Source organism: Sturnus vulgaris, chromosome 1 (genome assembly GCF_052056855.1).
Source record: "Sturnus vulgaris isolate bStuVul1 chromosome 1, bStuVul1.hap1, whole genome shotgun sequence".
Lineage (NCBI taxonomy): Eukaryota > Metazoa > Chordata > Aves > Passeriformes > Sturnidae > Sturnus > Sturnus vulgaris.
In genome coordinates this window covers 123,408,954-123,423,059 of record NC_142243.1, presented here as the reverse complement: position 1 = coordinate 123,423,059, position 14,106 = coordinate 123,408,954, and the positions used below count along the sequence as shown (strand labels likewise).

At 41.3% G+C, this 14,106-nt stretch overlaps 1 protein-coding gene across 7 annotated transcripts in view; it reads right to left on the bottom strand.

The window, feature by feature from the left end:
• SULF1 (sulfatase 1) overlaps positions 1–14,106 on the bottom strand; it is a 147,740-nt gene that overhangs the window by 121,293 nt on the left and 12,341 nt on the right. For 6 of the 7 annotated variants that reach the window (XM_088176087.1, XM_088176082.1, XM_014883523.2 and 3 more), the window contains exons 3-5: positions 6,455–6,539; positions 1,429–1,710; positions 130–222 (exon numbers count right to left, since the gene is read on the bottom strand). The gene's annotated coding sequence lies outside the window, so the exon portion shown is untranslated. Of the gene's footprint in view, positions 1–129; positions 223–1,428; positions 2,067–6,454; positions 6,540–14,106 lie in introns of those variants that run through there. The other variant, XM_014883521.2, reaches the window with a different exon arrangement.

Here is a 14,106-nt window from a genome sequence, read left to right as displayed (position 1 = left end):
TTATGGGCATTGTTACACAGTTGAATACCAAAATCACAAAGCACCAGCTATAAATGCCCTTGCTCAGCCTACTAAACAGATCTTATTTCAGAGCACATTATATACAGTATTATATATAGAATATCTCACCTGTAAGTGGTGAGGACAGTGTTAGATTTCTTTCACAAGTAGGAGGCCAATAATTCATAAGCAGAAGAGGTACGTGACAGTTACTGTGAAGATCTGTTATGGTGCAAAAGAAGCAAATATTTTGTTACTCTGCACAGAAAAACAGCATATATATACAACAAATTTGTAATTAAACAACCCCAAACCAAATAAAAGGGAAAATAATCCATCCTCTAATTTCTCCATCTATATTTTAATATAAAACAATGAAAACATCTTTTCTGATAAGCTAACATACTGTAATTAGTGATAACATTTCTGAATTAGTTAATTTGCTGGGCTTCCCACGCTCCAGACATCAATGAACTTAATAGCGGAATTAAATGAAAATGATAGCGGAGTACTTCCATAACTAATTTCTAATTATATTTCTGCCCCTCTTCCTTCCTAAACATAAATTTTTGCCTACTTCTAATTAACACTTCAGATCGCTAGTTTAGAATCTATAAATATAGCGAGTCTTTAATGATCCATTATAGTGATGCTACTTAGTTTTCAATGACTTGTAAAACTTTCACAAACAGATCTGCAAATGAATTACATCCATCTGCTCTGCTGCAGCTGCAAGAGCAGCATTACATTGTACCCTGCCTTTCCCCACTTTACTGATTTTCACTTTATGCCCGTGTGTAAGCCAAACCATCTTGATGCCGATTATCAGCAGCCCAAGCAGGTCTCTATAAAGGAGTCTTCAAACTTTACAGACATCTCAAACGCACTTTCGAAACAGTCTGGTTTGCCTCCTCCCAGCTGAGCCCCAGACAGCCTGCACGCTGCTGAAGCATCCTGCTCAAAACCTCGGAAATACTCCGCGGCGGCTCCTTGTCGCTGCCGAGCAGGCATTTTCCGCGGCTGTGCGGGAGCAGGGAGGCGCTGGCAGCCGCAGGCAGGCGCAGCACCCAGCCGTGCCCGGCTGCTTCCCCCGCGCCGCTCCGGGCACACACGTGTGCGCCCGCGGCGGCGGCGGAGGAGGCACCGCAGCGCCGGGATACGCTGCTCCCGGCGAGATTTTCCAATCTACACCTCCGAAAGCCTGACCTTAGCGGCGTTAAGAGTGCTAGTTCTATGAAGACAGCCAAGCATCAGGCTGTGCTCGCTGTTATCTGTCAGCCGTACAATAGCAGCATTGATAAGGCAGCAGCAACTGGCTTTGACAAGTGTGCTGTGCTAGCATTCCTCTGAAAACCGTGAAGGGGAAAAAAAAAAAAGAGAGAGAGAGAGAGAGAGAGAGAGAGAGGCATGAGGTGCCTTTTACTTTACCTGAACAAAGTGTGCTGGTTTATTTTTCCCTCTGAGCTGCTGGAAACGATTCTTCCCGTTTCTCCCCCAGAGCTAGGTATTTCTTCTTTTGCTTGCAGCTCACACTTGGGGAAGACCACACAGCTCCAGCAAGGCTGCCTCTCTCCCCTAATCCCCACTCGAGTGTGATGACACACACTAACCCCAACCATCTGTTGAAACACGTCCTCAAGCACTCAGCACAGTGGTGTGTCAAGACGGGCTGCCCAATCCAATCGCTGGGGTTGGGTGGCTCTTAAGGAGCTGGAGGCAGAGACAAGGGCAGAAACTATAAGGCTGAGAACTCTTTAGCAAAGTAACCTGAGATTTTGAGAAAGGGCTGCTATTGAAAAAAAGAGCAGAAGGGGGAGGTACTCGCGGGAAGGTAGAGGGAGTGGATTAGTCTGGTGGCCAGTTGTGTAACTTCTCACAACTCCTTGTATTCCCAAGGGACCACTGGGATCCCTTCGCAGTGAGATGCACAGAAGCACAAGAGCAACACTAAAATGTTTTTTATGGCTGGTCTATTGAGGGCAATCTCCTCCGAGAGACGCTTTTCTAAAAGAGATAAAAGATGCAGCTTGAAATCCTGATAAAGTGCTACTGCGGGAGTCGTTTGCACGGCGATGTGACATCTGCATCCCGAAATCCCAGCTCCTTACCGTGCCGCGGTTAGCCCGTGGCTGCTTCCAGCCTTCCTGGGAGAACGGCGGAGAGAGGCTAGAGGAAAACCGGGGTGGGGAGCGAGGCGGGGTGAAGAGGGGATATCCGAAGAGCAAATATTTCTGCTCCTGCACACAGACATCTGCGAGTCCTTCCCCCGAGCCCGCGCTTCCCGGGACTCAGGGTGGCCGCCTCTGCTCCCCGGCGCGCCCAGCGGCTCGGTGGCCCAGCGGCACACGCTGCTCGCCCTCCCTTGGCTGCTGCAGCGGCCGCTCCGCGCCCCGCGGCGCTGCTGTGACAGCTCCGGTCCCCGCTCGGTGCCCCGCTCCCTGGCCCACTCCCTGCCCCGCTCGGTGCCCCGCTCCGTGCCCTGCTCTGTCCCCGCTCGGTGCCCCTCTCCCTGCCCCTCGCCCCCGGCCGGGAAGCTCCACCAGCCTGTTGCTTCCCCCCTTCCCGCCCGTTTCCGCCACCGCCGCGCCGCCCCGCAGTGTCCTGCGGGATGCGGCCGCAGTTTCGGGAGCGCTCCCTGCCCTTGGGGACCCGTCACCGCCCCAGTCGGGGCTGGGAGCTCCGGGCAGTGCTGCGGCAAGTCTGGACCGTGTCTAGTCTGTGCCTCAGTTTCCCTCTGCCACAAAGCAAACATTATCACACCTTCCTCCTTCTCAGGGACGCTGCCAGGAAAAATCCACTAATTTACAGAAGATGTCCGGGAAGGATAGATAAGGGACACAGAAAAGCTGCTAAGTGCCAAAGAAACAGTTCTTTCCTTTCCCCTCCCTGTAATAGGATAGCGTGGAAGAGAGACTTAAAATCTCAAGGGTTTTTACCTCATTACCAAGTGCCTGACTTGACACTTGCATTAAATCTACATTTCACATTATGACAGATGTTGTGTTTTCTTTGAACTGAAAGGGAAGGACGTTGTTTTGGCACTTAAAATTACTCTGAAAGTGTTAACATCCAACTTGAAGAAAGGTTTGCAATTGTGAAAAGACACACTCTGCCCAGCTATATGAAAGCCATATGAGAGTCTTGAAATGTTGATTTGGCTTACTCGTTCTTTAATACCTTACACAAGTCTGTTTCTGAAAGACTAGTGGCAAAGTGAATACTTAATAAAATGTGAGATTCAAGAGCTGGGGTCTGAGCCCAGATAGCTGTTTGCAAAGAAAACGTTTCTGGAAAAGAAAGGAAAAACAAGAAACTTTAGTCACAACTGTATTTACCTAAATTCTTCCCCAAAGTGATGAAGTCTATTTCAGCCTATTACTCTGAAACTGCTATCACAGATGTTTGGTATCCACTAAAACACTACTCCCTAATCTGCTAATTCAAGATAAATAAACAGCTGAATAATATTTTCAACAGTAATATGTGGTGAAGTAGAGATGCAACTACTGTCCCTGGGGTATTGTAAGATTCTTAATGTTGCCAATTATATCTTCAGGGCAAGGGTTTGGTTTGATTTTGTTTCATTCTAGCAGACTGTGGTCTGTAAACAGGCTGGATAACCTTACACACTCAAAAAGCCTCAGAGACTTTAGTGAACTCATTTGTATTTTCTTTAACTGTACTTCTTACCAGTATTGTATAGTAACTGTATTAAAAATCTATAGTGATCAAAGATGTGGAATATCAAAGAGCCCCTCAAATTGTGCTGCATCATCCTGTGTACTGACTCATTTTCTAAAATGCAGCTCACCTCAAAGATGCTCCATTTTTTTATTGGTCAGATGAGAGGCAAACTCAGCATGGTTCAATCTCTAACCAACATGAATGACAGTTATGTGCATACAATTATTTTATGTTGTGATGTGTATATGCTTACCCAATGTTGTGTATTATATTTGAGTATAAATATACATAAGCAAGTTACTGAGCACTTGTGTGATGCACAGGCCCGGATCTGTTGGATTTTTATGCCTGTGTAAGTCAGGGATGCCTCTGCTGATGCCTGTCAAGTCACAACACTGTAAAATAGACATATTTAAAAGGTATCCTAATTTAGTATTTTGTATACAGAGACACCCCCCCCCCCCCCCCATTTCTCTTCAAAGACTGCAATGACTTGAAATACAAATTTTTGTCTCTATAACCAATGTTAGCAATAGCCCTCAAACATCATGCATGATCATGTTTTCACTTAAAAACTACTGCTGATGTTGCGGGATAATTTAACTGCTACTTGTGTGACTACAGCCAGATTTAGTTTGCTGTGACAGCTTATAACAGACTTTTCCACCACTTTTCCTCTATGCACACTGCCATCTGCAAAGAGTTTAGGTTTTAAAGGCTGAAATGAAAGCTGCACTGGAAGAGCCATACCCGAAATGCTGTTAAAATTATGCATCATAAAACAGGTTCTCAAGTTGACTGTCAAACCCTTGAACTCTTGCTAAGGTCAGGCTGCCCCCACTCACATAAGACTTGGAGCAAAGTGAATAATGCTTTATGCAAATAACTCAAGACAATCCTAATATGCAAGATTAATTGTGGGTAATTGTGATATTGAGAAATAGTCACTCCTGTTTTGTTCCCACAGATAACATGTCCCTCACATAGTAGTTCCAATTGGTTTCCATGGTAGCCAACAGCATCTTTAAGCCAGGGCACTGAGGTTCATTCACTCTGTGTTGCCTAGACTTTAACTCACCACCTTTCCTCCTGCACAGACGGCCTTGGCAGTTTCGTGTGTCAGTGTGAACATACACACATAATCACACACGTGCACCTCTGCTCAAGAACCTCATGTAATTCTCAACTCTGGCATTTACAGCTCTCAAAAGTAATTAAAGGAGATTTTTCATTATTCCTGCAGCAACCTCAGTCTATCTGTCCTGCCAATATGAATGGAAGATGACTTTTTATTTCCTTGAATCATTTTATGTCTACCCCAGATTCAATTATTTTTGAAGAGTTTATGTAGGAACAGAAGAGATTCTAGAACATGACTATAAATCCACTGACAAGTTTACTGTTAAATTCTAGCTTGAAATGTACTCATGCTCCTGTTGAGTTTCAATGATATCTCATCGATTATGAGATATAATAATAAATCCCTTGAAATCCTGAATTGGAAAGAAAAGCTAAATAATTAAAAAACAGTGTTTCTCTCTAAAGATCCCAGCAAATAGCACGTTCCAAGAAGCACAGGAAGATATGCTTCTTCATGTGGAACACAGTGAAGCCTTGGAGCTACTTGCTGCAGGATGCAGTGAGGATGAAAATGACATGTATTCAAGCGTTTGGACAAATTCATGGAGAAAAAAAAATTACTCACAGCAATTAAATACAAATATATGGCTTCTGGTGCAGGGAATTCCTGAATAGCCTGGAGTGTATCCTGGACAAATATTCTGTGCTTGTCCTGTTCTTACACTTTACCCCAAGCATCCACTATTTTCCACTCCTGGAGGGTGCCAAGCCTAGTATACCCATGACTTAGTATGGCACAGCTGCTCGTTCTTTCTTAAAGAATTTGACCATTGGCAGTTTTGGGGCCTCACGGTGGGTATTATAAGAGAGATTAATTCCTTTTAAGAACTTCAGCCAAGATTTTTAGAGGTTGGATCATAAATCCATAAGGAATCTTAGTTAAAAAGGTCTGATCAAAAGTATTGAGTACACAGCAGCTGCTAGTGAAGGCAGCAGTTCATTTTCTTGCTCTCCATATGTGGGCATTCCAAAGTCAGACATAGGCTCATGTAAAATTTGTGAGTTAAATCCCAAACTGCATTTTGTGCAAAACTCTGCTCAGTTGTTTCTTAACCTGGACTCACATAAATTCCAGAAATGCATGGTCTTTCAGAAGCGTTTCCTCCATGCTGAAAGCCCTGCACTGTGCAAGACTGAGGAGTCAGGCACTTCACTACAGTTGTCTAAATTGCTTCAGTGGGCTCTCAGAATTCATCTACCAAACTTGGAGACCTTTGAGTGGCATAACTAAAGGTCAAAAACCTGGCCAGAGGAAGAATAAATAAACATCTTTTAGGACATGCACCCATATACCCGCTGGTAGTTTTCTTCTCACTGCCCCTGCTCAAACCCATTCACCTGAAAAAAATATTCCAACAATGATTATTCTGTGTAAAAACATAATAGGGTTAATGTACGAAAATATATTGAAAAATTTGGTGAGTTACATACAACACACATGAAAATGCAGAATTCTGGATCCTAGAAGCCTGGATGTTAATCCAGGTATCCCAGAACAATTTCCATATTTTCTGGGGAAATGTGCATGGGCCTATACAGGCACTCTCTAAGTATGAAACCATACGTGTGCTAGCTACAAAAGGACTTCTTTAGAAATGCATTAAGGGCACAGTTCCAGAATCAGGATTACCTGCCTGTGCACAGCCCTTGTGGAATGGAAGAGTTTAGACTTCTTCAATTTTTTAAGGAAGCTCTTCTGCCCTTCTCCATCTTCCCTGCAATGGAATCAGATGGTATGGAAGTTATACCCAGCTACAATTTGTCTTAGGACTGCAATACTAAAAATAGTTCCCCTGAGGGGTAACCAGAACAGAGGATAGAGTGCAGGTGAGACAGACAAAAGATCATAATTGACTCAATTCATCACAGGGCTTTACAATTTGTCAGATTCTTGTCATCACTATCACTTGCTTCCAGAAGAAGATTAATGGTTGAAATAATTGTCAGTCTCAAATTTGTGTTTCTTCACTTACACCCCCTCTAAAAACAGTGATTCTTTTTGGCTACCATTTCTTCTCAGGTAACTCCCTCATTAGTGGTTGCACAGTAATTCACTACCAAACAAGGTCACTGCAATAAAAAGGCATGTGTCTTACCCTAGCAGAAGAGCTGATTAGATTTGTCATAGCTAAATTTTTTTTTTTTTTTTTAGTATCCCAGAATTAAATAAAGATGACCAAAAAAATCCAACAAATGAAAACCCAGTATATTTGTCATGTCATTGTTAGGGAAAAAGAAAACAAAGCCAGCAAAAGTTTTTCCAAGCTAGAGCCTAATATGACGATTTAATGCACCAAGAAGCTGTGGTTCTTCCCTTCTCAACTGCCAGCTGGCCAAGAGTTCCAACTCCAGCACAGTAAACAAGTGATCACTGAGTCTGGGAAGAGCTCAACACACCAGACAGCTGGAAAAGAGGGGAAAATATAGGCAGGAAAATCAGCAGATTTAACCAGTCTGCACAAGGTAGGTGATCCAATTCTCAGCAGTAGGGAACACACCAAGGAGAGAGTATATATGGAGTCTATAAGGCTTTAAAAGTGTGAGAACTCAGAGAGCAATGTGCTCTCAGCACTTGTGCTGACTTCACATTTTTGGACAGAGTTCAATTTCATTACTGAAAAAAATTGAGGTAAACCATCCAATACTTAACAAAAATTGAAAAAATGCCAAAAATTTAGAAGCCAGAATGTCTCATAGCTTTTAATGTTAATTATTAGTGGTCATCATTAAGTCCCTCCCTCTTACATAATTATCATCTTTGCTCCTAATCAAAACTTTCAGCCTGAAAAAATTGCAATAACAAAGAATGAAGGATTTTGATGACTCTATGTTAAACTCAGCAAAATCAGGAAAAGCTTTATTATGAAGATTTAATAATACCCTTCCTTCTTTGAGCATACTTCTAGTATTGCACATAATCAAGGTACCACTTGCCTAAAAAAAACCAACTATGTTCATGATGTTGTTCTGGACAGAGCGTGGGAATACACATAGTTTAACATACAGATTCATTTTTTCCTAGAGAGTCGAGGAAGCAACAGCCCCTGTAGCCCTTTTATTTTTATAACAACAAAGTATCAGCAAATCCCATAACAATTTGGGAAAACATTTCATTTAACCCTTTTGTGATCTCAGACACAATGATGAGAATATTTGGGAGCAGAAAGAGCAGATGCATTGCAGGACCAGCTATACCTCTGTGTACAGAAATTTTTATATAGTAGCAGGGACCTTTCAGTCTTCCTTCTGTTCTCACTGAGAAAAGAGGCCAATATGCTTAGCTTGCCTCATGTATAATTAACTTTAGAGTTACACCTGCTAAGACAATTAACCTCAAAGAAATTTGCATCTCATGTAAGGACATACAAATAAACAGGTAGGGTAATGCAGCCATAATAGCTGGCAGACTCATTCAAGGCCCTCTTGATCATAAATCATGACATAGTCATAACACCTAAGGTAAGCACATACTAAAGTCATAATGAAGATTTATGTCACCAAAAGAATTACAAAGCAGGATTAATTGCATGGAGAATACATTTGCTGGAGTCAAGTTTTCTTAGAGTTGTCTCGGGTGTAGCTATTAACTTCTCCTGCCCATGGGAGTGATTTAAATGTCAATACCCATCCCTTAAAAAACTATGTGTAGACATGTGTAGGTAATGTTGATTAGTAGAATTAAATATATATGTATGTAAAATAGATATGTTTACATGTGTATATAATTCTATATCTATATTCTTATTACTGGGCCTAAATTAGGTATGTTATACATTGAAAGCAAAGTAAAACCATAATAAACCAGTATATTTAGAAACATGACCTATAGATAACAATTCAAATGTGGCTACTCTAAGAAAAAGAAAAAGGAAAACAGAAGGAAAGTTACCATGCCTATCTTATCACTTGCCATTCTTTTTGTAGGTGCCAAAATCTCGTAAGTTCCTCACTCTACTGCCTAAACCTCTAATTCACCTCCTCCATAGAAAACATCTATGCCTCACATCCTGTGTCAGTAAAAAAAAAAAAAATTCATTGTAGAGAAAACTGAAAAAGTGAGGACAGAGTGAAAACTGAAATTTAATATTGAAAAAGGCCAAGACAGAAGAGTTAATGTGAGGTGGTGAGTTGCTGGAAGACATGATTACTTTGCAGGTGAGAACAATCATTCAAGATGTATAAAAAGCCCAGTAGCAGGTGTAGGTCCTGTATTGGTGCTGCTGAGGGTGTTCAGTGCTAATGGAAAGAGAGTTCTCATTTCTTTCCAGGCAGAGCTAGTTTAGGCAGAGTGAGTGGTACCATCTAAGGGTCCCAATGCACAGCAGGTTGTTCAGCTGTATTGACTAGTTGCAATTGTGTTCTCCAAAGGACAGGAAAATTCAGCATTGTAGCAGTGGCAGAGGGATTTGGGTGAGGAAGGAAGGAAAAAGGCATGGTACTTTGTAGAACAAGAAGGTATTAGTCAAATTTCAGAAAGCAAAAGAGGCTGAGGGCATTCAAGCTGATTGACAGGGAGTCAAAAGGTCTTCAAAGAAAGAGTAAAGGTTTGGAGGGGCTGGGAAAAGGTCCTAGGGGAATATCTATCCTTGATCCACCTCAAGGAGGTTTTCACAAAAGTCAGAATTTGAAAAAAAACAACATTGGGCTGCAGAGCCTGCTGAACGTGGCATTTCTGAAAGGCTATGGGTCAGAAGAGAGATTCCTGACCCTTTTGCTGGTCTGTTCCTCTCTGTACTTTCCCTTCAGCTGTGGCACAGGAGGATCTCGTTCTTCATCCTCATGGCTTCCCCTTTTCTCTCTCAGTACCCACCACTCTCCTCCACTGCCCTTTAGCACAGCAGCCACATTCCCTCTCTCTCCTTAGACGGTCCCATGGCACTTCCCAGACTCTGAGCACTAAAGGGCAAGGGACACAGGGGAGAGGAAAGGGTCAGGACTGAATGAGACAGAATGGAATTCTGGCTGGAAATGCATTTTCTGCTTCTGATGCCACCATGGGCCTGAGTACCCCTTCAGGCCTCCTTTGTCTCTCCCTGTCCATGCAAAACCTTCTACAGCAGCAAAGGAAAACTCCCAACAGATAGTCTCATCTGCTGTCCTTAGGCTGACACTTACCCAAAATCTCCTGTCATGGCAAATGTAATTATTATTTACTCTCAGTGGTAATTTAGGGCACTGAATCTTTTCCAAGCTTATGTCAGTAAAATTGAATTTTAGAGGGAATGGAGCAGGAAGTTGTACTATTTGCCTGGCTGGTTTACTTTGTTTTTATTTGAATTCCATATTCGGTTGAAGGAAGGGATAAATATTTTTCCTCTTCATTCTGGTATCAATGAGTAGGAAGGTGGAACCTGGTTGGTTAGACTAATGTAAAAGGCAGAGCTGTTCTTTCTTCTGTACTGTCCTAAGGGATTCAGAATATTTTTTATAGTTGGCTCGTTCTCTACCCAAGGCTGTACACATAGTTCTGAAAACAGGACAGAAATGCCATTTTGCAACTAGTTTCGAAACTTGTTTTTAATCTGCACTTTAATAAATCCAAGGCCTTTCTAACATTTTCTTCAAACTAGATGCTATCAAGGAGTCACTGAAAAATCAGAATTTGCAAAAGAACTGTAGTAAGGGCTGTTGTTTGATGTACAGTCCAACAATTGGCTCCACTGAGGTGGCTAGGAGCTATACTCCAACTGCAGGTGATGCAGCTTCCAAGGACAAGTTCACATCCAGCAAAAACCTCTGGAAGGAACAATCCATCCTTTTCCCTCCCTCTGCTCACTCGGTTCTTGTTCTTGCTGGCTCCTTTGTGTAAACATTAGCTGACCACTTTGGTGGTTTTTTGAGTGGCTAAATTTTGCTCAGGTTTAATCAGACTACAAAGTTATGAAAATGCTAGTGCTGACACAACAAAAGGAACAGAATCATTGAGCCAAGGGAGACAAAAAAGAAAATTAATCTTACTTCAGAGACAATCTCATCTTAAATGGCCTCAGGTTGACCTTAAAATCAAATATTTGAACTCACATAAACTCAAGATGAGTCAAACTGGAGAAACTTCACCATGGCCACCCTCTCTGGGATGGCACTAGGGACAGAAAGCGTTCTACTAATGTGCAGTTTCCTACTACAGGGTATAAGACTTGTCCCTGAGATTCTGAATTATCTTGACAGGCAGTCTTCAGATAACAAGCATTATTTTTAGGTTTTAGCCCAGATGCTATTTAAATCAGTCTCATCAACAATAAAAAAGTTTCAGTGTAGTTGAGCTTGATTTCCTCCTAATGATAGACTTTGACTGAGGTTAGAGTCTCTGCCACGCCTGTTTGAGACACGAGGAGGATGACCTTTCCTGACAGGAAGATAGCCTGACACAGGAACTCCATAAATAACCTTTGCTTTTGCTGGGGCTGTATTCTGCCAAAGAGTGCCCTTTTGGGGACATATTCTTTGGTTCTCAAGAAGGCCAAAATGGTATTTTCCAGATAAATGAATATAGAGGTTTCTAAACCCACTTGTAGGGGTTTTTAAACCCGATTACCCCCACTGTGTGCTTTCATGAATTCTTCATAGGTGGTAAAGTGGTCTACCTGAACTTTCTCAGAAGAAAAAGGAACTATATTTTATATATATGTAAATATATACATGTACATATACACACCATGCTTTATTACATTTAAGATTTTTCCTATTAGTTGAGAGTCCCTGAGCAAAATAAAAAGGCTTTTAACCTGTAGTTTTTCCAGAAGCAGCTGACAGCCTGACTAAGCTCTGTGCTTTTACAGCCTCTCCCCACAGTGGGACCAAGCAGACAGATCATTTCACTGAAATAAATCATGCTTACCCTTCTACAAAAATTTCTTTCACACAAACCAATCCACAGCCAAGTTTTAAAACATCAGTGCCTGAATTATAAGTAGCAGTGTGATGGCTGATCAATAACTGTGTCACAGAACTAATAAATAAAGATATGCCAACAAACGACTAATTGCAGATCTCAATCCCTGCCTGTCTTGTGCTGATGTGGAATCCCCCCAAAGTGAAAGTGGTGGAATTCACTGCCTAGTTTAGAAGCAATTTTGAGCTAGAGATCTGATCTGCTCTCTTGTGATCTTGGGGAAAAACAGAAGTATTTTATCACTGAGTGACAGTAATCATTGGCATATCATCAGGCTTTTTTTAAACCTCTCCACTTGCGGTGAGTTACTTATTAAAATCAAAATTGGTCATTTTTATTGGGACAGCATAGTTGCCTGCAATTTTTTTCCCATTCAACTGTTATTCCCAAAATTAGCACAACGTAAGGCAGCCTGTGTTAACTCTTTCTTATGCTAAACAGCCCTTGTTAGTTTAACAGAACAAAAGCTTTGATTGTAAGTGCAAATATGTGTGAGAATCTAGAGTCAAAGCACATTGGTGGCTTTTTTTTTAACTGAATGACTTGCTTTGGTGCAAGTTTCCAAATAAAGATTTAATTGCACCCACTTGCATCAATTACAATATCAAAGCACATAAGTTATAAAAACAGAAGGTGCGGACACAATGGCTATTTCAGAGTCTGTTTTGAAAACAGATTAGACAGAGTTATAATGATCATTTCTTCAAAAGAATTTAGAGATTATCAGAAAAAGAACAGACTGTGGATTTTAATTGAAAACTCACTCCAAATTCTTTGTATCCCTCTACTACAGCCTGGTCTCCTTCACAGCTTTTAACAAAATAGTTAATATGTGGGTTTAACAGGGGGGATTTGAAACCTGGAGATAAATACAGTTGCAATACCCAGTTCTTAATATTGCAGTGCCTGTGGTACCTTTGGGTGATCTCATTTCCTGCACTTACACTTTGACGTAATCACACTTAGCACCTGTACTACAACTCAGCAATTCATTCCAGAAACCCAGACACTCTTTGTGGGCCCCTTGGACTTGAGAATAGCTATCTGTACCTTTCCAAGGAGAAATCTTACTCATATATCCTTGAAAATCTTTTGTGATTCTGAAATTTCGGTTTCTCTTTCGAGAGAGTAAAAAAATAAGTAAAAAGAAGAGAGCACCTTTTCACATTTTTAATATTAGTAATCTCAACGATATTTGCTCAGATCATGGAAACTCCCTGGAAGGTGTTCTTGATAAACATTGTTTATGCACATACAGTGTTTATTAAAAAGAAGTGGCATCAGCGATGCCTTTGAGAAACAGGATGGCATTTCAGCCTCACCCAGCAAAACCAAAAGTCTTTAACTAGTATAGCTTAATAGTTGTTAGATTAAGATATGAACACACCTAAGTTCTTCTACATATTGATTGTTACAAAGTCAGGAATATATTGAAATATATAGAAAAAGTTGATATACTGATTGACAGAAGGTACTCCTTTATTAACATGATGTGTTAATTAGGTCACATAATTTTTTCTTATGCAAAGATTGTATTTTCTGAGCTTATTTCCATAAGCAGGACGACATTGCAGAACTCCCAGGAAAGGCCCTTCATGTACCAAGTTTTCTGAAGATTGTTTCATTGGAGATGAATTTGGATCATTTTGGCAAAGCAAGAGTCACTGCAGAGTGTGCCTCCCATCCCAAATTAAGGCTCACCTCTTGTCCACAGGGTGAGATCTGGACCACTCTGATTCTTGCTAAACACACAGATCTGGTTTCTCAACTGCCCCCAGCTCTGTGCCACGACACACCACTGCTTTCTGTCACAGTTCCTTCAGCTGCTTAGAAACTGCCTTGGCCTGTGTTGGTCTCCACTTCTGGGGCACCCCAGTTTTATAAATGCAGAAGACATCCTCTATATCCACACAGCACTCTTATTGAGGCCGCCTCTGCAAAAAAACTGTCCCAGTATTTTAGGAGACTGAACAAACCTTTTGGAAAAATTGTTGCCTCCTAAAGTTACTAGATTTCTTCCTCTTCTTAAACTTAGAGCTGATTTTTATCCATGGTTTCTGTTATTGCAAATTTCTCTGAGGGGATTAAGCATTTTAATTATACTGACATAAAAAATATTCAGTAATATGTCCATTGCGTAACTGATAATAAAAATTGAAATATTCTAAAAATATCAGCTAATTTAGAGTATCAAGGACACCTTCAAGGATACTGAAGGATTAGCAGTCACAACCAAAGACAGCCAGGTGGCCAATTCAAACACATGGCAAAACCTTTCTGAAAAGTAAAAAAGCACTGTGGTTTTACATCAGATTGTATTTCCATGCAGTTCTGTCACTGTCTTTTTTTATATAAGCAGACTCAGAAACGACTTTAGCAATCACCTACAT